Consider the following 27,170-nt stretch of genomic DNA (forward strand, 5'->3'; position numbering starts at 1 on the left):
ACGGGAGAAGATACCCTCGTGCTATGGGCTAATGCAGAAGACGTTCATTTGGCTAGTCCTGGTCCCTAATTGTAAAAGTCCATATCATTCACGGTTATTTGACAAAAAGGTTTTTCATAACACAGTGCTTTGTGACTTATATATTCAAAGAATTATTCTTTCACTGTATTTTGGGAAAACAATTACAGTTTTTAGGCACGAATTTCAAATCTGATACTTATTATTTACTCTCCGTCAAAGTGTCTAAGAATGCAAATATGGAGCACATACGGGAATAGACAGATGTAGAAGGGAAAGTTATGTGATATAATGTAATATTGTATGACATAAGCAACTTGTCCGAAATATAGCTGACTTGCAGGAGATGCTATTCCCTGCAGAGGTTATGATATATATTGTTGTGGCTTCATTGTACATAAATAAGAGACAGAAATACTCCTGCAACTAAACAATCCATAACACTTCACATCCATGCCATCAAAATCCTACTAAGGACATCCAAGGACAAATTAATGTCATGAAGCACATGCACAAAATAAAAGCTGCTACAAAAGGCCCAGGAACCAAAACCAACTGTCATTACATTTCAAGGCTAAACATTAGACATTCTGATACAGAGCAAAAGAGAACCAATAATAAACTATTTTATACAGTAACATAGGGCGCACCCAAGGAAGCAACGAGATTGAGAATACCACATATCCCTCCCACACAGACAACACAGCAAAACAAAGATTAAGACCAAATATAACATACAACACATCACAGACGACAGTACACCACCAATAAAAATACCAAATAAATACATAAAAAAAGCATATAAAAATAAAAACATATGCAAGCAGAAAAACAAATGCCTCTATTAGCCATGGGGGTCTCTAGTTGGCAGAGGTAAGAAACTTTGTTCAAGTAGGGACCCTTCTTCCTAGTCAGGGTAAGGGGGATACACTTCTAAAATAAACCCTGCTCACCCCCTTGGTAGATTGCCACGAGCAGACAGGCTTATCTCAGAGGCAGTGTGTAAAGCGTTTGTGAACACATACAGTAATACAGTGAAAACGCTACAAATGGACACCACACCAGTTTAGAAAAATAAGTAAACTTTATCTAAACCAAAACGACAAAAATCCACAATACAGCACTAAAAATATGATTCTAAAAAGGTAGAAACAGTTCTGTTCCAAGAAAATATTGGATGCAACACTTTTTCACAAAGTACCATGGATGCGCCAAAAATGCAAGCAAAAAGGGTTGCAGGGAAGGTGATGCATCGCTTTCTTACACTCAAGGAAGGTGATGTGTTGGTTCCTTGCTCCGGGGGAGGTGATGGGTCGCTTCCTTACTGCTGCGCAGGGGAGGTGATGTGTTGGGTCCTTACCAGGGAGGAGGTGATGAGTCGGTTTCTTACTGCGTGGGTAGGGAATGTGTTGATTTCTTACTGCGTCCCCCAACGATGAGACAGACTTGACGCTTCGATGCGATGCATGACAATCCGGTACGATGCGTGAAGACCCGGGATGCGCTGCGATGACTTCAGCCACGTCCCCTCGTGCGTCCATTCTTCTCCAACATGGCCTGTGTCAGAATTGGTGCGGTGATCTTGGATGTCAGAGATTGGTGGACAGGATTTGTTGCGCGGTAGACACTTCAGTCGCGAGCAGATGCTGCGTCAAATCTTCGGCGGTGGCGATACATCGGAAAAGTCTTCTCGCACTGCTGTGATGCATCGGAAACAGGTGATGCATCGATTTTTGCAGTTCTTGGAGTTTTCAGTCCCAAAACAACCTCCAGAGGTCCAGAACAGTGGCAGGCACCTCTCAGCAGGTCAGAACTCCCAGCAAAGGAGTTCAGGGCGGACTGGGGGTGAAGTCTTTGTGCCCCTGAGACTTCAGAACAGGAGGCAAGCTCTATTTCAAGCCCTTGGAGATCTTCCTCAAGCAGGGGACACAGAAAACAGCAAAGTTCTTCCCCTTTCTTTGGCAGAAAGTAGCCACTGCAGGCCAACCCCAGACAGCAAACAGCACAGGGGCAGTATTCCTCCTCAGTTTCTCCAGCTCTTCTCCTTGGCAAAGGTTCCTCTTTATTCCCAGAAGTGATCTAAAAGTCTGGGCTCCTCTTTTTATAATACACTATCCTTTATTCTCCGTGGCAGAGAAGCACTTTGGCCAGCCAAAACCAGTTCTATCCTCTCTGGTGCAGTTCCTGGCAGGTGGTGGAGACAGCATTGTCCTTAGCAGACCAGGCCCATTCAGGTGTGAACGAAATCTCCTCCCCACTACTGTGAATGCAGCAAATGTCTGTTCAGGCCAGCCCTGGCTCACCCAGGAAAGGCAGTACATACTGCAACCCCTCAAGTGGCTGACTGAACAGTATGCACATCCCCAGCCCCTGTCACTCCAAAGCCAGACAGTCGATACACAACCTAGCAGAGGCACACTGGATGGTTAGGCAAGAAAATACCTACTTTCTAAAAGTGTTATTTTCAAACCCAGAATGTAAAAATCACCCTCACTAAAAGATACATCTTAACATTCTGAGTTCAGGCATATCAAACTTTATTTTCCTATCTTGTTCTCATGGGCACTAATACTCATAAGATGTTATGAGCAAACTTCCCATTCTATCCTGTGTGGACAGATAGCCTTACAATATGGAAAAACGAATTTGGCAGTATTTCACTATCAGGACATGCCACACACACCAGGGCATGTCCTACCGTTCACACACACTGCACCTTGCCCATAGGGGTACCTTGGGCCTACCTTAGGGGTGACTTACATGTAAGAAAAGGAAAGGTTAGGGCCTGGCAAGTGGGTGCATTTGCCAGGTCGACATGGCAGTACTAGACTGCACACAGGCACAGCAATGACAGGCCTGAGACCTTGTTGCAAGGCTGCTTCTGTACGCAGCACAATCAGTGCTGCAAACCTTCTAGCAGCATTTAGGCACACACAGTGCACTGTACTAGGGACTTAAGAGAAAGCCAAAAAAAACAATCATGGAAACACCAATCCATAACAATTGACAATGGGAGCACTTGCACTTTGGCACTGAACAGTAGTCGCAAAGTGCCCAAGGCGTCTAGACAAACATAATGAAATCCAACACACAACAAAATACAGGAGGCAAAAGAAAAAATACAGGGGAAACCCACACCAATGATGAATGAATGAATTAAAGGGTTTATATAGCGCTCAGCTACTCCAAAAGGAGTGTCACGGTGCTGCAGAATCACAATGCTGCTAGCCCAAAGATGGTTTAACTTCCAAAGAGCCAAGTTTTCAACAGTTTTCTAAAACTCATCAGATCTCTCAAACGTCTCAGGGGCCGGGGAGGTTTGTTCCATGTCTGTGCCCCCAAGAGGCTGAAGGATTTGCCACCCCTTCACGCCAGGCGAACCTTTGGGACACAGGCGAGCGCCCCCGCTGTTGATCTAAGTGCTCTAGTTGGAGTGTACCCACCAACACGTCTTATAAGGTAGCTGGGCCCTTTGCCACGAAGAGCCTTAAAGAACATTACTAAGGTCTTGAACTGTATCCGCTTCCTAACTGGGAGCCAATGTAATGCCTTAAGATGCTGTGTTACATGGGACCTCGGTTTTAGGCGAAGAATTGCCCTGGCTGCAGCGTTCTGCACCACCTGAAGACGTTGCAGGAGGGAGTCTGACACACCCAGATAAAGGACATTCCCGTAATCCAGTCTTGATGTGATCAGTGCCTGGATCATAGTCCTCCTACAGTCTAGCGGAAGAAGTGGAAGAAACTTTCTCACCATCCGTAACAATCCAATACAGGTCCCAACTAGCGCCTGAAGTTGGGAACGCATAGTAAGAGCATCATCAATAGTAATTCCCAAGTTTATGACTATGGATTGAGCCACACTGGGAGGAGAAAATTCCTCCGGCCACCATTGACTCCAGTCCTGGACTGTAGGTAGGCCAAAGAAAACAAATGATGCTATATGAACAGATCGATGGATTGATGAAGATCGATATCTCCTGAGGGTCCGTAGGGGACAAGGAGGGAATGAGGAAATATGAATTTTGTGATCAGTTATGTCCCCTATCGTAGACCCCAACGGCTCCATGTGCCTGCTATAAGTACATGTATGTTCCCTCCAGTTCCAGTTATGAAGACGCAAATACATGTGCGTCCACCGTCAACATGTCCTCTTTCAGATCCGCCATGAATGGGTCAGATATTCCATTCCTAAGTATGAAAGGCCACCGACTTTATGTGGTTCACTTTCCACATTTTACAGATTCAGGCGAGTAGGCCCTGAATTCTGCCATCAAGCCTTTTCCTGCCTTCTGCCTCTGAAAGCTCCAGTCCGAGCCCGCATCTGTATCCATGAACTTTGTCCTACTCCCTGCGCGACTAACGGTGCCTGATCCAGCCTGTTGCCTGCCAAAAACTGTATTTCACCTTCAAGATTATCTGCTCCGCTCCTCATCCGATGCATTCCTGTCTAGTAGTTTAGGTAAACATTCTTCCAGCTACAGTGCAAAGGGCCAGGCCTCACTGTCCTCATGCAAGTAATTCATAGCCCCTGTTACCATGGAAGATTCCTGCCCCCTCGCATCTCATGTAGACACTTAGACGCTTTTACACGCACTAACAGTCAGTATAGAATAGATTCTGTCCGAGAGACCTTTCCTTTTGGATAATACAGTTCTTTAAACATAAGATATTAGATATGATTTGGGATTAGGTTGACATGACCCCTCAGACTTCTGTCTCCACATGTAGAGCTAAATGTCAAGTCCCCTTCACCCTCTAGTTGCGCGTCAATCACACGTCATGCGGCTGCGCGCGCATCTCTGCCAAGTATTTCTGCTGACATTGCAGGATTCTCTCATGGATCCACCCACTTGTGACATCATGTTAAATGACGTTTTTAGTTACGCCTATGTTTACGCCTTTTTTCATTACGTATGTGTATCATTATCTGTACTATCAGTTGTTACGCCTCTTGCATCTGTCTTAATGTAATACTTTTCATATAAATATCATTACTTGTCAATAATGTATTGCCTTCCCTTCCTGAACCTTCGTGGTGATGGAATTTGAAGCCTACAGTTCGAACTGTAATTCCTTTGTAGAGGAATAAAGCCTTTTAGAACCTCTAATACCACGGATTCTGCCTCTTATATTTACTGAGTTATTCTTACTAGACTTTACCGCATAAAAAATAGTACCGGTAATGAAATATTTACCACATAAATTGGCGCCCGAACAGGGACACTTTCTCATCTCACGCGCCGGAGGTGCGTTGCAGGCCCGGTCTCCTGCCACAGCTGAACGGACAAAAATGCGTACCTGCAGGATTTCCTGTATCTCCCTCCGGCCAAGCGGGGGCGACTGAGGCTGCGATCAACACCCAGACGAGGCGGTGAGAAGTGCGAAGTATCCCGACCAGAGCCTAGCTGAGAGAGCAAGATCCGAGGTATACAGAGGCCCACCAGGTTCCGAAGTTCCAAGTCCAGTCGAGTCGAGTCCAGTCCGGTCCAGTTTCAGTTCAGTTCCGAGGCCTTCTGTTCCGAGCTACCCGGTGAGTACCATTGCCGGGGAGGCATTTAAACGTGCACATAGGTTGTGCCGGTCAAGACGGGTTTGGGTACACAAATCCGGTCTGCACTGTTTTAGCAGTGTATCTGTACTGTTTAGCAGTATATCTAGTCTGTCTTGCATATAATTCAGTATTATCTAGTGTCAGTATTATGTCAGTAACTAGTTTTCTATTAATTATCATCGTTCGTTAACTGTTAAATGTTAAATGTTTTAATATGTTCTACATATTGTGGTGTGAATGATTGTTCATTATTGTATTTATTGTATTAAGTGTGTTCAAATAATAAGGTCTAAAAATGCCACTCTTTTCAAAATTAAGACAGATCAAAACTAGAAAAGGGGTACTCGAAGAGGCCGTTCCCATTCCACCTAGGGACACTCCAGGGTACTTTATGTATCATAAGCATGGCCTAGATGCCGTATTATTTCTTGATTTATGGGTGGACTACACCAAGGATTTGCCAGAGAGTCAGAGATGGCCCGCAGCGGGGACCTGGGATGCAGATTGCATCATGAGAGTAGAAGAAGAATTATGGAAAAAGAAAGCCAGACAGTCACAGAAAGATGCCATTGAATTATGGCGTAAAGAATCATATAGACGTACAGAAAAAGCGCTCAGACAAGAAGAGAAAGGTAGGGAGAATTCGAATAAAACCCGAGAAAATTTATTAATTGAGGAAGGTACCCGAGTAAAAGCAGAACAAGTAGACAGACAACGAAACACTCTTATGAATGGTATGTATCCTCTTTTGGCCGAAGGGTTACCTCAGGCCACCCCGGAAATACCGAAAAACTTGACACCCCCATTACTCCCGATAAAAGCACATCCTAAAACAGCAAAAGACGTTTTCCTTTCCTCCTATTTAGATGACGTAGCTCCCGAGTATGCTAATACCATACCACACACACCGCTTGCTGATGGTGTTCAACGTCAAGATCATCCGTCTGTATCCCCGCAACAACAAACTCCTACGCCCATTCCCACAGGTCCGTCCGTTTCTACCGTTTTTCCCGCATCTACAATTTCTATTTTACATCCAACAAATCCTTTCTTGCCCAGCACCTCAGATGGTGCTACAGGAGGTACGACAGACATGTTTGCCACCCCGCCGCGAAATAAACAGACCCTTAGAGATTTAGCACTCCAACGTACACCCCAACTAGCGACATCCGACATGTTTAAAGAACACCTTGTGGATTGTAGATACGATCCAGTGCCAGGTAAACAGGACAGATTGCTACTATCATCACTACGTATACGACGAGCTACATTGTATTTAATGACGATACCAGGAATGGTTGAACACCTAGACAATATATATCACTTTGTCCAAACAGGGCGAGGCCCAGAAAGTATTAACGAAGCTATGGAATACCAGAAAGTGGATGTACAAAGACAACTACTACGTTTTTTCATAAACTGCGTGATCAGGAACCAAGACAGGCCTGAGGCAGATCATGATACCATGCAAAAACTTGCCAAATGGGGTCAGAACATATCAGACGAGAAACATGATAGACAGGCGTGTATAATCGCCATGTATCGAAAGATCCGCAAGGAAGTAGAACGAATACATAAAGAAAGACGAGAAGCAGACAGAGTTGAATCAGAGGGAGAGGAGGAGCAAGAATCAGAACAATTAGAAACGATAGCTTACGTAGGTAAAGGAAGATCTTATAATAAAACCAGATGCTTTAATGATCCGATACGTCCGATACACCCAGAATGTAACAGAAATTCCCAGACCCCTATAATAAATGTAAGGTCTCCTGAACACTTATTCCAAGCTGCTGAAAAATTACTCCGAGAACGAAGGGGGTATCATATGCTCGATTCTATGGACGAACAAGAATTAGCCAGGTCAGCAGTACAATGGGCTGACAGTCCCAGTAAATACAGTGATGATGCACTAGCGCACACGTTTCTGAATCTTGCCCCAGACGAACAGCGTTTAGCTAGTATATACATGATTCAACACCTCCTTATATTATATAAAAGCCAACACTCCGATCCTGGACCCTTACCTGACATATTGACCGAATTACTCACGAATAAATGGAGAGGGTCAGGTACTGATTTAATTAAAGAAATTCTAGAATTTCGAAATCAGTATATAATTTTCGTATGCCCAGGGCACGTTCCAATTCCCACTATGGGAAGAAAAATGTATCACATAGATAGACAGAATCCGTTACGTGAAGTACACCCAATAAGAGGTGAAGATAATAACTTTACACGCGTGTTTGTGTACACGCCTATAACTAAAATTGAATTATTAGAAATGAAGAAAGTAGTACCCAGCCATGACAAGGATCCAGCAGGTTTCCACCGTGAGATAAAAGACATGTTACTCATGGGAGAGTATACCTACCCCGACATTATGAAAATATTAAAAGTATTAATGCCTGCCGGTGTTTACGAGAAACTCAAAGAAAAAGAATGGGAGGTGGGAGACCAAAAGATAGATTGGACAGCATTAGAAAACGAAGAAAAGGCTCAAGCTGCAGGATCAGGGCTTGGGGAAAAGACTACAGCACTACCAGGATTACTAGTGCAGGTACTGCCACGTTTATTAACTACGAAAAAGGAGGACTGGGGTGCAATCTCAGCCTGTAAACAAAAGCAAGATGAAGACACTAGTGATTTTTATTCCCGATTTGAAAAATGTTTTGGTATTAATAGTGGCATAAAAGCAAGTAGCGAATCATATCCACATCTGTTTGTGACAAAATTAGTTGAAAATTCTCTGCCGCAAGTTAAGAATAGAGTATTGAAATTTGAGAGTACCTGGCAAGGTAACACCCCGTCACAGATGTTACAGATGTTACAATATCACCACAATAGAATTAGAGAACAAGAACATGAACAAAGACGTATGAAAGATACGAAAATGAAAATGCTTGTTGCCCAGTCAGTTCCAGCTGATGGTCATAAAAAGGGTGATTCCACAGGTCCGGTGAAAGGGACATGCAACTATTGTAAACAACAAGGTCATTATATACACGATTGTCCAGTTCTGAAACATAATATCGCCACGGGTAGAACACAGGAAAGACCACGTCCACCTAGACAGGATCAGAATCAACAACAAATCCCTCAGCATGCACAACTTAGGTCAGCTCCACAACAACTAGCTCCGCAACAGGCAGCTCCACAACAGACTGTAGCACCACCACAAGCGCAGCCTATTGCTACAACACAAGCAACGACACAACAGATGTACCAGTATGCACAAAATGACTATCCCGATTATCAGCGATACACATGAAATAGCCTAGAGAGGGAAGTTGGCTTACCCCTTATCGAGGTTCCTGTAGATCAAGAGGGACCTTATGTACATAGTGAACTATTAGGGGAAGACAGAAAGTTTTTACTTGATACAGGGGCAAGCAGAACAACTATACGACGCAGTGAAGTTCCAGGGGCACCCCTCTCAGGCTCACAGAATATTTCCCTTGGATTCTCAGGAAAGCCTATCATTAATGATGTAACACAACCTCTTCCACTTACGGTTGGTCCATTGACACGTACTACAGATTTATTGCTTACTAAATCATGTCCAGAAAACTTGTTAGGTATAAAAACATTGAAAGCTCTAGGAGCTATAATATGTTGTTCTCCGGAAGGAGTACGATTATTTTTACGTGATTTCAAAGGTCACTACGTGTCCAGAGACATGGATCACCGGCTGCAGAATTTACCTACACATCTATGGGCACAAGGCCCCACTGATGTTGGTTGCATGAACATTACACCATATCGAGTCACACTAAAAACAGGAATAGTACTACCACGAATGCGACAATACAAGTTACCACCAGATGCTGTTGTGGCTTTGCTGCAAATCATTGACGAGCTCATTGCACAAGGAGTGGTTGTAGAAACCGACTCCAATGTATGTAATTCCCCGATAATTCCGATTCTTAAGAGAACGGATCCAAAAGCATCACCAGTATATCGATTAGTTATTGATCTGCGCGAATTAAATAAATGTATTGTACCACAATACCCTGTGGTCCCAGATATCTCTTCTTTACTAACGGCTATTGACTCAGAAGCAACGTTCTTCACTGTAATTGATCTCAAGAATGCCTTCTTTAGCGTCCCAATAGATCCGGAAAGTCAATATTTGTTCGGATTCAGTTTGAATGGACGAAGTTTTAAATTCACACGCGCACCTCAAGGATTTACAGAAAGCCCCAGCATCTATAGCCAAGCACTGAAACGAGAACTTGACAGTATCCACATGCCAATTAACACTGCCTTGCTTCAATATGTCGATGATCTGCTGATCACCGCCCGAAGCGAACCTGAATGTGAAAAAGCGTCACTGACGGTTTTAAGATTTCTGGCCGACAAGGGGCACAAGGTGTCCCCTTCTAAGCTGCAATTCTGTGTCCAGCAAGTTGTTTACCTTGGGCACTCGCTGTCCAAGGAGGGAAGACAGCTTACACCCGACCGCATCCAGTTAATTGCTAACATGTCACCACCCAAGACACAAAAGGAGGTGCGGGCTTTTATAGGTCTCACTTCATACTGTAGGCAGTGGATCCCTCAATATGCATTTCTAGCAAAACCACTCATCCAGTTGACAACACAGGAGGCAGCCACATCGACTGTCCTCCCTTGGACTCAAGAACATACACATGCCTTTGAAAGCTTAAAGAAAGCTTTATGCCAAGCACCTGTTTTAGCAACACCATGTTACAGTAAGCCTTTTACACTCTTTGTTACAGAACGCGAAGGTACTGCCTTGTCAGTACTCACTCAGGAACAAGCAGGATCACACAAACCATGTGCTTATTTCTCTAGTACATTAGATCCAGTAGCTCAGGCTCTTCCTGCGTGCCTGAAATCAGTGGCAGCAACAGCTTTAGCAATCAGACAAAGCGATGCCATAGTGTTAGGACATCAATTGACAGTACAAGTACCACACGCAGTAGAGGTTCTCTTGAACCGCACACAAACACAACACTTGACTATAGCGAGACTCACCGGTTATGAATTAACATTGTTTCAGCCACATATAGAAATCAGACGTTGTAATACGTTAAATCCTGCCACACTTTTGCCAGTAAATGGAACAGATCCATTAGCACATGATTGTATTGAAGTCATTACTATCACGACAAAACCCAGACAAGACTTGACAGATATCCCTTTATCAGATCCAGACCTGACATTGTATGTAGATGGTTCATGTATGAGAACAAGTACAGGAGAGTTAGTGGCCGCTTACGCAGTCACAACAGACACTGAAGTCGTTGAAACAAATTGTATTAACACTTTGTCAGCTCAAGCAGCAGAGCTCATCGCTCTGACACAAGCCTGTATTCAAGCCAAAAATAAGAAAGTCAACATATACACAGATTCACGTTATGCATTCGGAGTCGTCCATGACTTCGGCGTGCTGTGGCGAGAGAGAGGTTATTTAACTTCTCACGGTGCCCACATCCAACACGGACCCCTCATTCAAGCCCTATTAGACGCGATTCATCTACCTACTGCAATATCGATTATGAAATGCAAAGCCCATACAAAAGTTACCGATATCATTTCTCAGGGTAATGACCTAGCTGACAGAACAGCTAAACAGACTGCTCAGAATCAGACTCATACAACTGACACGACAAAGACAATAGTTCAGACACCAACACATTGCATGACAGTTAAGGATCCCGCCCTTGATGTAATTGACATACAGACACATGCTACACCAGAAGAAATAAAGAAATGGACTGAATTAGGAGGGATCCAAACGGATCAAGGATGGATGACGAAGGAAAAATCTATATGGTTTCTTCCCGACTCCATGGTTCAAGTCATCATTAATACAATACATAGTCCAGCGCACCTAGGAGAAAAAGCTATGCTAGACAGCATTCAACACATTTGGTTCAACAAACATCTGCGAGCAGCAGCCAAACAGAAAGTACGTACCTGTATGATATGTTGTCAGTTTAATCCAGGTAAAAGCATCCCCGTAGAGCAGGGTGGATTTCAACCTCCCGATCATGCTTTTGAAATCCTCCAGATGGATTATATCCAGATGGAACGATGTGGAGGATTCAAATATGTTCTCGTAGTTGTCTGTGCTCTTTCCCGTTGGACAGAAGCCTACCCGGTTTCAGATTACACTGCCCCGACTACTGCCAAACAGCTAGTTCGAGAATTTTTCCCACGATTCGGTTTACCACGTGTCGTGTACTCAGATAACGGCCAGCCATTCTCATCCGAACTAATGAAACACGTTTCACTTCTGTTAGGTTACCAATGGAAATTCCACTGTGTCCGACATCCCGAGGCAGCAGGTCTCGTGGAACGCCATAATCAACTCTGAAAATTAGATTGTCCAAAATATGTAGAGAAAAAGGTGTCGATTGGATAGTAGCCTTACCAGTTGCGCTCTTTTACATGAGAATGGTAGCACATTCTCGAACAGGGCTATCCCCGTACGAGGTGATCTTCGGTAGACCACCAAATATGTGGGGGACGCCTATACCTCGCAAAATCACTGATGTTGACTGTAATATGCTGACAGATTACCTGGCTTCCTTGATGTCTGCACTACAATCTTGTCGTTCACAGGTAGCTGCAGCTTTTCCCGATAACACTGAGGTGAAGCCCCATGACGTGGTTCCAGGTGATCTGGTTCTGGTGCGGAATTTCGACCGGAAGACCCAACTGGAGCCTAGGTGGAAATCGCCTAAACTCGTTCTGCTAACAACAAGGACAGCCGTGAAGATTGAGGGACGTAAAGGGTGGTTGCACTCGAGTCATATCAAGAAATTTTATGGACTACCGTCCGATGTGAACACTCAGCCCTGCATTCCCTCACAGACAGACTCAAAGCTTCCCTTGGTTGAACAAACAAAAACCGAACTTTATAAACTGAAGCTAAGGTCTAGCAAGTCAGACAATTTGATTGTTTAAGTCCTCTCCAAGGTGAATCGGTTGAATTTGTCTCTGACATGTATCCTCTAGACCGGAATAGAGAAAGAAATCGACAGATGCAGCTTAAAAAGCATGCGTATTGTAAATCACTTCGTAGTCATTGCACAGTAACATTATTAATTTTGTTTTTTCTAAGTCTTCTGATCATCATAATTAGTGTATTGCTTCATATGTATTACCCTATTTCTAAGCGTGCTTACAACGTTACTGCTGAACATTCTTTTAGCGAATTACCTCCGCATGAGTTGTCCTATAGATTTGCGCTGCGCAACAACACTTTTATTAGTATGTTACATCACTCCCATCAGACCAGCAATGCTACAAATTGTTGGATATGTGGCCGACTCCCTCCCTATCAGAACTATAAGGGAGTTTTGCCCCTCTTTCCGTATCCGTTCACACACAATGGCTCCTGTGGAGCATGGTTTAGTTTGATTAATTCCCTAGATTCAAATTCAGTAGTTTATCAAGACAACTGGGTATGGGGAAACCTGAACCTAGTTTTGCTTAAAGTCTGCTACCCTAACAAGGAGGGACTTCCCAAAAGAACAGGAACTGATCTAGAAAATGAAGTATATGGATTAGGTAATTTTACACTTAACCTCCTGATTCTGAATGTTGAATCTGAAGCTACACCAATCTTGCCCGCTATGTCAGTATTCCCAGTTAAAGGGGAATTATGTGTAAGAAAGAATGGTTCCATACACATGGGCCATAGTAAATGCACCACTGTAATAAAATTCAGTGATCAAGGCAAGTCTACATTTAGAGCTTCCCGTCATTCCTACTTCATATGTGGCCAGACCGCATATATACGTCTACCTCTAGATTGGGATGGTACCTGTTACATAGCATTCCTTCTGCCACCTGTTTTCCTAGCCCCTCCTGATTATCACAGAAATACCCATTTAGTACACAACAGACAGCAGAGAGATCTCCCGATTGTCGATTACACTGAAACGGCATGGGAGCAATACACAGATTTCAATAAAGGTTTCTTTCCCTATATAGGTACAGTCACTAATAGTAAGCTGATACGTAGATTAACTAGAACCCTTGAAGCAGTAGTGAACGAGACTACTTCCGCCTTAGGCAATTTAACAGAAGAGCAGTCTGCTATGCGGATTGTTGTGCTTCAAAATCGTCTTGTCCTTGACGTCATCCTGGCCGATAGGGGCGGAGCTTGTAGGGTCATCGGATCAAGTTGCTGTGTTTTCATACCAGAAAACTCGCCGTCAGTATATAAAGCCATAACTCGCCTTCATAAGATTATAAGCCAGATACACCAGAGTCCAGGCACCTGGACTTGGTCCGGTTGGTTCTGGAGCGTGTTGTCAGCCTGGGGATGGAGGATCCTATCCTTCCTAGGTATTGGCTTTCTCATACTATTCAGTTGCTGCTTATGTCTACAATGTGGGCCAGCGATTTGTGGTCTGTGTGCCACATCGTGTATCCCGCATCCAAGTTTTCGTTCAAGATCCCGGAAGAAGAAAGAAGAACAAATGATGCTATATGAACAGATCGATGGATTGATGAAGATCGATATCTCCTGAACAAATGATGCTATATGAACAGATCGATGGATTGATGAAGATCGATATCTCCTGAGGGTCCGTAGGGGACAAGGAGGGAATGAGGAAATATGAATTTTGTGATCAGTTATGTCCCCTATCGTAGACCCCAACGGCTCCATGTGCCTGCTATAAGTACATGTATGTTCCCTCCAGTTCCAGTTATGAAGACGCAAATACATGTGCGTCCACCGTCAACATGTCCTCTTTCAGATCCGCCATGAATGGGTCAGATATTCCATTCCTAAGTATGAAAGGCCACCGACTTTATGTGGTTCACTTTCCACATTTTACAGATTCAGGCGAGTAGGCCCTGAATTCTGCCATCAAGCCTTTTCCTGCCTTCTGCCTCTGAAAGCTCCAGTCCGAGCCCGCATCTGTATCCATGAACTTTGTCCTACTCCCTGCGCGACTAACGGTGCCTGATCCAGCCTGTTGCCTGCCAAAAACTGTATTTCACCTTCAAGATTATCTGCTCCGCTCCTCATCCGATGCATTCCTGTCTAGTAGTTTAGGTAAACATTCTTCCAGCTACAGTGCAAAAGGCCAGGCCTCACTGTCCTCATGCAAGTAATTCATAGCCCCTGTTACCATGGAAGATTCCTGCCCCCTCGCATCTCATGTAGACACTTAGACGCTTTTACACGCACTAACAGTCAGTATAGAATAGATTCTGTCCGAGAGACCTTTCCTTTTGGATAATACAGTTCTTTAAACATAAGATATTAGATATGATTTGGGATTAGGTTGACATGACCCCTCAGACTTCTGTCTCCACATGTAGAGCTAAATGTCAAGTCCCCTTCACCCTCTAGTTGCACGTCAATCACACGTCATGCGGCTGCGCGCGCATCTCTGCCAAGTATTTCTGCTGACATTGCAGGATTCTCTCATGGATCCACCCACTTGTGACATCATGTTAAATGACGTTTTTAGTTACGCCTATGTTTACGCCTTTTTTCATTACGTATGTGTATCATTATCTGTACTATCAGTTGTTACGCCTCTTGCATCTGTCTTAATGTAATACTTTTCATATAAATATCATTACTTGTCAATAATGTATTGCCTTCCCTTCCTGAACCTTCGTGGTGATGGAATTTGAAGCCTACAGTTCGAACTGTAATTCCTTTGTAGAGGAATAAAGCCTTTTAGAACCTCTAATACCACGGATTCTGCCTCTTATATTTACTGAGTTATTCTTACTAGACTTTACCGCATAAAAAATAGTACCAGTGATGAAATATTTACCACAATGCGCGCAACCTTCCTGCGCATCTCCATGACCAAAACAGGATCCCTAAACATGGAAATCCATTTTATTAACATCAAAGGATCTTTGATGCAAACCCAGTGCCCAATAAAAACTCTGCTTGAGTTCTTATCCAGGATCATTAATTTGTCTGTCTCACATGATCAACACTTGAATTACCGGCATTCTCGCTTCCACACCTAGCAGTTAAACTAGAAACCAGTACATCAACCTCATTGCCCCTGACACCCCCATCTATAATGGAGAAAGACTCAATCCCATCAACATAACCCTAATTAATTCAAAAGGCATCTGACTCAACACTAAATAAGGTGTGGTATGATAGGCCCATAACAAATCCCTGATTGCTTCTACACAATCAACGTTGGACTTGATTGCACTTTGAATTAATTCCTCAAAGACCTTGTTAAATCACACCACTATTCCATTAAATTGTTTGTAATACAATGGAGTACACAAATGTTTAATGCCCTATTTGGAGAAAAACTCCTGCATGATGACAGATGTATATTGAACCCCATTATTGGTTAAAACCTCAGAAGGAAGACCCTTTCTGATAAATTCCTCTTTGAAAAATCCAAGAACATTTTTGATTGTGAATTCATCTACACCTTTGACTTCAACCCAACATGAAAGATGATCAATCATTACAACAAACTATCTTCAGTTATTCGGTAGCACGAAAAAAATCCACAGCAACCTTTTGCCATAATCTTTCCAAACAGAGAACTGAACTGGGAGAAGGAACAATGGTGACAAGATGTTTAAAACTACTTGAACATTGACAATAATAGTGAACCAATCCATTGTCTGAACACAGCAGGAGGAATAGGCTTGTCTCCTCTTGACAACATTCCACCTTTCATGGACAACTGACTTGCGACCTTGCTAAAAGACTGCAACACTAACCAACTTCTCACAAAGGCCATCACTTAATGACAAAGTTAATGACCTCCTGTAACACAATGTCCTGGTCGAACTCCCTCCGCCACAATATCATGCTTTTACACACAACACGATCTTCATCTTTAGCTATAATACACTCCTCAATGCCTTCATCTTTTGAATCATTTTCTTCTAAGGGCAACCTCTGTAAACTATCAGCTTTGGTAGTTCTCCCTCCTACAATGAGTGACACCTGAAAGTTGAACTTCAGCAGTTTGGCAGACAGCTGGGTTAGGCGAACTGTGGCCTTCTTTATCTTCTTCCCTGATGACTTATCAACAAGGGGCCTTTGATCAGTCCTTAACCAGAAAATCCTATACCACAAATACAGTGTAAATTTCACCACTGCCCAGGTACAGGCAAGCATTTCTTTTTCTATAACAGTATACCAGGATTCTATCTCTTTCAACCATCGTGAAGCAAAGCCTGCAGTATCTTCCATAGTGCCATCCCATTGAGACAATACCACCCCCATTCCATAAGCGCTGGCATCAACAGTCACAAACGTTGTATGTTTTTCCTTATATGGTTGTGCAGCGGGAGAAAAAGAATTATACTGCATTTGATGAGCTCAAAATTCTCCTGAAATTGAGTTAACCATATAAATCCAGTATTACATTTGAGTATATTCCTACAACATTTAGTCAAATCAGAATCATTTCTTGAAAACTTGGAATAGAACTCACACAAACTCAGAAATGAAAGCAACTGTTTGTTATCACATGGACGTGGGGCTGTCACTGTAGCATCCCCTAACCCAGTGTCACGGTATCCCTGGAGAGTTGGCCCCACAAGCCACGCCAGACATTGATGCTTTAACCCTCCTCCGTGTACAGTAATGGCCAGGTCCTTTTAATTCTGCTTGGGACTTGCCGGAGGACGTGTCTGGATGCGGGACATCGGACCCTCTCCACCTATCAGGAGGCCTCACCGTGGTGAAAGAGGAGGAACGAGAACCAGGAAGCGCGCAAGCCGGAGACCGAACTGGAGAAGATGAATGAGGAAGAAGACTGGAGGAGCTGCTGCTGTGTTCCGAAGTAATCGGAGGTCCTGAGATCCAGGAGAAGATGCCGGAGAAGGATCTGATGCCAGGAGGCCAACGACACCACGCGTCGCCCCACCACGCTCCAGGAGGAGTGTGGCTGGAGCAAGTACGTTGGCGTCTGCTGGGACTTTCTTTTACACGGGGAGGGAACGGGTAAGTTTGTGAGGTTGGGCACCGTTTTCTACACTGAGCACATGTGGTGGCAGTCTGGGTGACCCCACGCACAACCCCTTCCTTGATATAGCGTGGTTCCCTTGTACAGCCCACTGACTTGTGGTTTTATTTATTTACTTCCATAAACCAATCGGACGTGTCCTGCTGGAGCTGAAACGAAGCCAAAGCCGTCCCACCTCCAGAACCCCCCCGGACAGCAGAGACTGTTTTCGTTGCTTTTTGTCTCCTCCTTCCTCCTCGGCCCTAGTGGAAAGTGGTGGCCGCTGTTTCTTGTTCGGATCACCTTTAACCCAATAAAAGAACCTCCATACCGTACAGTCTGGTCTCCTCCCCCTCATTTCGGGTTCTCCTCTCCTCTAGATGCACAAAACCCTGGGGGCCTGTGACACCCAGGGTTGGGTTTCACACCATCCAATGATAAAACATGTCGAATGTACTCCACTTCACTCACACGAAAAATAAATTTGTCCTTCCACAAAGTGACACCATTTTTCAGACAATATCTCTGACATATGCCTCTAAACTTTGTCATGAGGTTCCAGAGTGTCTGCAGAAACCAAAGTATCATCCTGGAAGACTACAACATGTCCAATCCCTTTTTGCACATGAGTCATCACTTTTTGGAAAACCGAAGTGGTTGAGGTCAGCCCAAATGGCATTCTTTAGAACTGGAAGATACAATCAGGAGTGACAGAAGCAGTTAGATGACGAGAGTCTTTGTTCAGATCTACCTGATGGTAAGTAGCCTTGATATCTAACTTGGTAAACCATTTTGACTGTCCTACAGTGATGATAGGATACTCAAGGCATGGCAGAAGAAAATATTCCACCCATATAGTATTTGTTAAACACATGAGATCAACGCACATACCTAATTCATAATTTTTATTCTTGGCTAAAACTACTGGTGATAACCATAAAGTGGCTTCAAAAATACCATCTTCTTTCATTTTTCTCACAATTTGAGATAACTCCTCCCTTACACTCAGCAGAACATTTTGTAACTTATGCTTGACTGGAAGACACCCATCTTTGAAATTAATGGTGTTCTCAAAATGTTTGATTCCCCAATGCCATCACAAAATACTTTCTCATAATTAATTAACCGATGTAGAGTGCACAGAGGTTGGTTAGTCAAAGATGATACTTCCCCAACACAATGATTTTCTTCAAGGGAAACAGGGCATTCATTAATTATCATCCCACAATCAGCTTAGTGCCACCAACCCAACACATTAATCCAAATCCAAATCCAAACATTTCTTTATTTCGGTCAAGGACCATAAAAGACATTACATAGACAGTATAAAATCAAGTTAAAAGGTGTAAAAAAGTCATAAAAATGATTACACAGACGATTAATAAGGAATGACAGTCGGCATTTGGACCATTCTGTTTTCTAAAAAGGCCTTACCCGTCGACCACATGGAAGTTAAGAAGCAAGAAACAGCGTAAACAATAGGTAGATGGGTGTTAAATTTCAATAATCTTAAGGTTTCTTCGTAGTGCCTTGTGCCTAGGTTCCTACACAGTTGTACCAGCCATCTTTGTCTATTTTTTTATCTCACGGACAAAAAAAGAATACATGGAGTTTGGTCTCCTCTGCATTAGTGCATGATGGACATCAGAGATTGACGCTGGTGGACAATTTTTTCGAAAAGGCACGCAACGGGAGGGTACCATGCCTGAACTGGACACAAAGCTTCCTAGCGAGAGCTGTTTTTTTTCCGTCTAGGCATGACTCCAGATTATAAGTGTCCTTTAAGGCATTTTTGGTGAGAGTAGGAATTAGGCGGTCTAGAAGATCTTGGGTCGGGTATTCGTGGCCTGTTCTCAAAGGCCCTGAGTAGACATTGAACAGAGCCATTTTGTCGTTAGACGAAAAAGTAAGGATGACACACAGGATGTCATCTGAGGAGGACTTGAGTAGGACACTACAATAGAGCTAGTGTTTGGGCTGTCTAGTGGTCCTGTTGTGCTGGTCTGTGCATGCAGATTGGGAGAGCCGAGGTGTATGTGCACAGGAGGGTCACTACGACACAGACTAGGGGGCCCAGGCTCCTCATCATTCCCACCCTTGTCTCTATCCCATACAATCTCACATGTTTGCTCCTTCCCACCTACCCTCTCTGTCCTGTGTGAAGCAGCCAACTCAACCAAGGTACAAGGCCGTGGGTCCCATGGGTTCCTCCCTCGAGGAGCCCCTTGGCAAAAGGGCACTGGGACGGGCTAGAAATTGGAGTAAGCCAATCGACATCCTCCAAGATCCCAAATCTATTTACCACAGGCACATTGAATAGTAGGGGTCTCACATATTGAAACCCTCGTCCTACTGGTGGTTTTTGTAATACCCCTCATTCTGAGAATTATGTTGGTTCTCCCTTGCAAGAGGCTTTGGATCTTTAATGTAAAAGTGGGTGAGCGGGAATGGCCTAATTGTTGTACCAGGATCCTGGGTGGTAAATTTCCCCTGCAGGATGTGCTGCACCATTCCTGGGTTTTTAAAGTTGATTATAACACAATCCCCACATAGGTCTTTAGGTCTATTACCCACCCAACTGACCCTACGGGTCTTAAGAATTTCACCTGCGTTGGTATAGGTGAATTGGCGGAACCGAGCAAGACAATTTAGGCATTTGTTTTTAAGTTCTAGCTGAGATTCCTTCTGTCCTACTTTAGTTACTGGAAAACCAGCCAAAATAATAACATAGGGCGAGGAGGCAGGTGGGAAATTAATTAGAGGGAGACAGTCTCCTGGCCAACGCCCCTCACTCAGGAGCCCTGGTCTACCTAAGCAATTCTTAGGGATATCCATGCTAGTTGTCACCTGGTACCCCTGCTTGCATCCATAGTCTGTACTGCCACCCACAAAGTCCGGGATGATAGGATCCGCCTCCATTTGTACTTAGGGCCTTTCCGTCTCCTCCATAGCACCCGAGTCAATAAGGTGGGAAAGGTTGGGTTCACTGGCCCCTACCAGTGTGGGTGTTGCGGGTGGGTTTCCATCTCTGTTACCATACAATTTGGTCAACTTGTAAAGGCGGGTCACCAGAGGGGTAAGCTCATCTCTCACAATACTTCTAATTTGTCCTTGAAGCTTCTCCAGCAAATTTGCCACCCATGAGGGAGGTGAAATGTCAGGTTGCACACCTTGGGCTTGGCAAAAGTCCAAAACCTGATTACTGGTGTCCGTGCTCATGGATGTCACTTTGTTGGGTTTGTTCCGCTTTGCCCCCACCCGTGCTGGTTGTTTGGGTTTGTTGCTCTAGTTTGGGCCCTTATTCGCACCCCCCTTTCATGTACCTGGTCTAGAGACGGTTTCAGTAGCAGTATCAGCTGGTGGAAAATGTAACACGGGGGCTTTCCAGAGCTCTACTGGTTGAGGGTGGGGCTTTGTCTGTCAGGGCACGACGATGGACAGGAGTCAATGACAGCCATCTTTCCGTTCATTCTATCTCCGTGGACACTGCCCCTATAGCCCTCTGGAGCATCCAATCAATGCAGGTTTGCGGTAGAGATGGGGGAAATAGTGGTGGTGATGCTTGCAGCTTGTCTTTAATAGCTCTCTTCCCCATTTTAAATTTCACCTGAACAAGATTCAGAGGGCCCTCCCCTGCTCACACGTAGATGGGCTTTGGGTGAACTTCAAACAAAGTTAGGGAGAAACACTGCTAATATGGGACCTCCAAAAGTCAGCAAGAATCAAGAGAGGGGAAGAAATAAAAATTAAAATAAAACACTTATATCTCAGCTCCTCCGTCTATGCTTAAGGGCTGCCTGGAGATCAGAGGATAATGAGACAGGGACCAGTTGGACAGTCAGGTACTTTGCAGGCTGTGGTTATTAACTAAGCTTCCCCCCTGAAGCAGAACCAAGGGAGGGGGCCCAGCCCAATCTCCTCTGATCTCTGATGGGCTAAGACGGGCCTATCTTGGCCCGGTCTTCGCCTGGGCTGAGCCTGAGCTGAGCCGAGCCCGCGTGCGTAACGTGCTGCGGGACGCCTCACTGTGCTTTTATGGCGCCTCGGCGCCTTGCGCGTTCATTGCGGCCCCCTCCTCCCTGAGTCAGCACTGGTAGTGTAGCAACATACACCTTGCCTCTTATCTTCCTGTCACAGAATGCTATATCCGCCCAAACATATACTAAAAGATCAATCCTGCTGCCTTCAAAAGCAGACGTAATGGCACTTGGAGGCAAAATTTATTTGTCAGCCCATATTTTTTCAGGTATTTTTTAAACTTTTACACTCCTGACAACAATGTGTGTGTCACATTCCAACATGCTTGCCCCATTGCTGGACAATTTCTGAAATTTGACTTGTGTGTGAGACCCACATCTGGAACATTGAGGTTTAGTGTTATTTCATGACCCTCTAGCTTTACTATTGAACAACGTAACATTGTTCAATTGAGGTCTATTGCCAATGCTGACACTCACTACTTGTCCCACATTAGATTCCAATTGCTTTGAATCTTCCCTTGAACACTCAATGCTTTTGGTTATATCTCCCGCTTCAGCTAGCTTACATGCTAATAACCCTTCTTGTATATGTTTGGGATTACACCTTGACACATTTTGGTCACAAATTAACTGAGAAGTAAAGTTCTCAAACTCACAGTAAGATGTGAGTACCTTCAAGACTGTAAAAAGAACAATTGATGGACAGAATAAGGAACAATGTCATACATTCACCCCAGTACAGAGATCTGGGCCTAAATCCATTGTTTTTTTGCTCACCATGCCATTCCAGTTTGGACCCAGCCATATGCAAATCAGTCCTGACCCTGCGCCCAATGGGAACAGTCCAGCCCGAACTGCCAGTCCAGGTCCTCCCTGGGCTGGAAACAAGCATCCTAGAACCGGTTTCGGGCTTTCAGCCCTCATCAACCAGGATAGCTTGACTCCAGTGGCATGGAGAGCACGGGATACCCGTCCCACTCGGGGTGACAAATGCAAAAATAAGCTAGCCTGGCTGAAGAGCGCTGTTAACCCAAAACCGGTCCCATGAGGCACAGGGTCAAAACTGATTTGCATATAGCTGTGTCTGAACTGGGGTGGCAAAGTGAGCTAAAGAACAAGGATGGATTCAACCCAGATCTGTGATTGGGGGTGAGAATTTTGAAAAGTTTCAACACTCCGTCCATCATCTCCTTGTGTTTACCTTCAAGACTGTAACATATGTGTCAATTGTCTCCAAAGGAGCTTGCTCTCTTCTGAAAAATTATGTCTGAGTACCACCAAATCGACCTTACCCTTAAAATATATTTCCAGTTGTTTTACAGCAATCTGGAATTCATCATCATCATCTTCATTCTCCAAAGGCTTGAACTCTGGCAAATGATCAAATACAGAAAAACAGAAACTAAGTGACAGCAGCGTAAAAGCGTGCCTGAAACTGTAATGATAGAGATGCTTGTAAAAATAGTATGACTGCTTATTATTAGAACATAATAACAAAGGTTTAAATATGAGAAAACTGATTTATGAGTGTTGATATTTACCAAACTAACATAGATTAATAGTCTGACCTAACATTTCATTGCTTTTTATTATTGTGCACTAGAAGAAGAATATGGTGCAAATATGTGATATTAGATAAAAAACAGAAATTTACTACAATGATTGTTGAGAACATGATGTTTATAGAGACTAATAAACAATATAAGACAAACAATTTTTAAGAATAATTTACATGTATGAACTTTGAACATTTGTAATAGTAAGCCTTAGTAGCCATTAACCACTTTGATGTAATCACATGTTGGTGAAGGAATATTATTTTCCTTTTTTATCATAAATGTTTGCACTAATACCTTATATTTCATTTTAACTGAGTTAATCATTTGAAAGCTGACGTATGCATCTAAATGCATTTTCAACTTTAATTTTCCTGCTGCTTCATTTTTCCCTTATCTCAATGCAATGGACCTTTGCATTTTCTGAATGTTTCATTATCATTATTTGTACGATACATATTTCACTTTAAGGACAATACTTTAAAATTCATTGTTGAATAGTTCCATGAGAAGTTGACCTATAACCCGAAGACATGGACTGTTACTTTGTAATTTCTTAACTGTGGCAAACCTGTGAGGCCCTGAAAGCCAGTTCTTTCCCATGAACAGAATGGAAAAGTAAGTAGAAGCAACTAAGATGTATTTTGTGAGTACACATGCAAACTAATTATACGATGGACTGACTAGTGGAGTGACACCACGTCATTAAGGTGTCATAAGGACCATAAAAGAAGAAACGCAAAGGGAGGGGCAATGCAATAATTATTTCCTTCTTTGAGAAATACAACGAGTCGTCATTATTTTTCTTTCTTTTCCTTGGGAGACGGAAACTACACCATTGCTTTTTGCGAGGGGACTGAACTCTTTTTTGATGATTTTCAACCATGCTTGATCCTTTTTTTTGGACTGCCTTTATGCCTTCTCTGCTGAACTACTGTTTTAGAGATTCTCACTTTTGCCTATGCATATAGACTTGCCCTTAGAGGACTTTAAACTTGATCCTTTTTGCCCCTGTGCTTATAACCTTTTAATGATGTTAAGAAAGGTGCCTATCTCTCTGCCTAAATGGTAGTTGGGATTTGTAACTTTGAAACCATACTCTTTCAGATTTGATTTCCTGATCAAATATATAGCTTTGGGCTACGTATTATAACGTTTTTGACTGAAATGCTTAAGAGATTTCTTAATTGTATTTATTTTGGATCATTAATACAATCGCAAATTAACTACATTTTCTGAGTCTATTATTCTGTCTTGAGGTTCTTTATTGAAATGTACTATAGTTCCAATTAGATTAAATGCATTGTAGAGGAATCGGAGAATCTTTTCAGAAGATTAAGTTCTGCTCCTTTTATTTTGTGTGCAAACACAAGGAGATGATGGACAGAGCGCTGAAACTTTTCAGACATTCACTCTCAGTCACACATCTGGGTTGAATTCATCATTGTTCTTTAGCTCCCTTCGCCACCTCAGTTCAGACCCAGCTATATCAAATCAGTCTTGACCATGAGCCTCATGGGAACAGTCCAGACAGAACTGCCATGCCAGATCTTCCCTGGACTGGAAACAAGCATCCTGGGACTGGTTTCGGGGAAGCACCCCTCATCAGCTAGGCTAGCTTGAATCCAGTGGCAAAGTGAGCAAGGGACCCATGTATGGGCATACCCTGCCAACTTAGGGTGAACAAAGTAAACACAAGGAGATGATGGATGAACCATTGAAACTTTTCAGGCACTCACCCCCAGTCATAGATCTGGGTAGAATTCATCATTGTTCTTTAGCTCCCTTCGCCACCTCAGTTCAGACCCAGCTATATTAAATCCGTCTTGACCATGAGCCTCATGGGAACAGTCCAGACAGAACTGCCATGCCAGATCTTCCCTGGACTGGAAACAAGCATCCTGGGACTGGTTTCGGGGAAGCACCCCTCATCAGCTAGGCTAGCTTGAATCCAGTGGCAAAGTGAGCAAGGGACCCATGTATGGGCATACCCTGCCAACTTAGGGTGAACAAAGTAAACACAAGGAGATGATGGATGAACCATTGAAACTTTTCAGACACTCACCCCCAGTCATAGATCTGGGTAGAATTCATCATCGTTCTTTAGCTCACTTCGCCACCTCAGTTCAGAGTCAGCTATGTGCAAATCAGTCTTGACCGTGTGCCTCATTGAAATTCTCCAGAGAGAACTGCCACGCCAGGTTTACCCTGGACCGGAAACAAGGATCCTGGCCCGCTTTTGGGGTAACATCTCTCAACAGCCTGGCTAGCTTGAATCCCGTGTCAAAGGGAGCAAGGGACCCACATCTGAGCATACCCAGCCAACTTAGGACGAACAAAGCAAACACAAGGATATGATGGACGGATCGCTGAAACTTTTCAGACACTCACCCCCAGTCACAGATCTGGGTTGAATCCATCATCATTCTATAGCTCATTTCGCCACCTCAGTTCAGACCCAGCTATATGCAAATCAGTCTTGACCCTGTGTCTCATGGGAACAGTCCAGACAGAACTGCCACGCCAGGTCTTCCCTGGACAGAAACAAGCATCCTGGGACCGGTTTCGGGGTAACACCCCTCATCACCCAGGCTAGCTTGAATCCAGTGGCAAAGTGATCAAGGGACCCATGTCTGGGCACACCCTGCCAACTTAGGGCGAAGAAAGCAAACACAAGGAGATGATGGATGAGCGCTGAAACTTTTCAGATATTCATCCCCAGTCACAGATCTGGGGTGAATCCATCATCTTTTTTTAGTTCACTTCGCCACCTCAGTTCAGACCCAGCTATATGCAAATCAGTCTTGACTGTGTGCCTCATGGGAACATTCCAGACAGAACTGCCACGCCAGGTCTTCCCTTGACTGGAAACAAGCATCCTGGGACCAGTTTCGGGGTAACACCCCTTATCAGCCAGGCTAGCTTGAACCTAGTGTCAGAGTGAGCAAGAGACCCATGTCTGGGCATACCCTGTCAAATTAGGGAAAACAAAGCAAACACAAGGAGATTATGGACTGAGCACTGAAAATTTTCAGACACTCACCCCCAGTCACAGATCTGGGTTGAATCGATCATCGTTCTTTAGCTCACTTCGCCACCCCAGTTCAGACCAAGCTAAATGCAAATCAGTCTTGACCGTGTGCCTCATGGGAACAGTCCAGACAGGACTGCCACGCCAGGTCTTCCATCAACCAGAAACAAGCATCCTGTAACTGGTTTTGGGGTAACACCCATCATCAGCCAGGCTAGCTTGAATCCAGTGGCAAAATGAGCAAGGGACCCACATCTGGGCATACCCTGCCAACTTAGGGCGAACAAAGCAAACACAAGGAGATGATGGGTGGAGTGCTGAAACTTTTCAGACACTCACCCCCAGTCACAGATCTGGGTTGAATCGATCATCGTTCCTTAGCTCACTTTGCCACCCCAGTTCAGACCCAGCTATATGCAAATCAGTCTTAAACGTGTGCCTCATGGGAACAGTCCAGACAGAACGACCACACCAGGTCTTCCTTGTACCAGAATCAAGCATCTTGGAACCGGTTTCAGGGTAACACCCCTCATCAGTCAGGCTAGCTTGAATCCAGTGGCAAGGTGAGCAAGGGACCCACATCTGGGCATACCCTGCCAACAAACCCACGGAGGTGATGGACGTAGCGCTATTTTGTGTAGCAGAGGCGCAGCTCTTCGTGTGCTCAATTCTGGTTAGACTTAATTTTTTCAGGAGGTTGGATTTTCCCATAGCAATCCTTTATTTATATAGTATGGTCCTGAAAATAGTATATTTTAACCTGATTTCAAACTTGCAAGTTAGTCACCAATTAAGGATCCACATCCAGTGACTAATGCTGTGATTTGGACCCCCTAATTCCCACCCCTCCTAAAGGCAGAGAAAGATCCTTCAGAGGACCATTTCTCTACATGGTGAGGGAAATGCTGTGAGTCTTTTGACCCTAACGGGCTGTAAGCAGGTATAGTAATTATGTGACAGGGATTACCGAGTATTTTTTTATTGATGGTATGCCAGAAAAATTAAATGATAGTCTACACGTCTCTCAGGGGAATTAGCTTCTTCTCCTTCATGTCTTCTTTACTACTCCAGGGGCTTTACTCTGTGGGGC

Source organism: Triturus cristatus, chromosome 6 (genome assembly GCF_964204655.1).
Source record: "Triturus cristatus chromosome 6, aTriCri1.1, whole genome shotgun sequence".
Classification (NCBI taxonomy): Eukaryota; Metazoa; Chordata; class Amphibia; order Caudata; family Salamandridae; genus Triturus; species Triturus cristatus.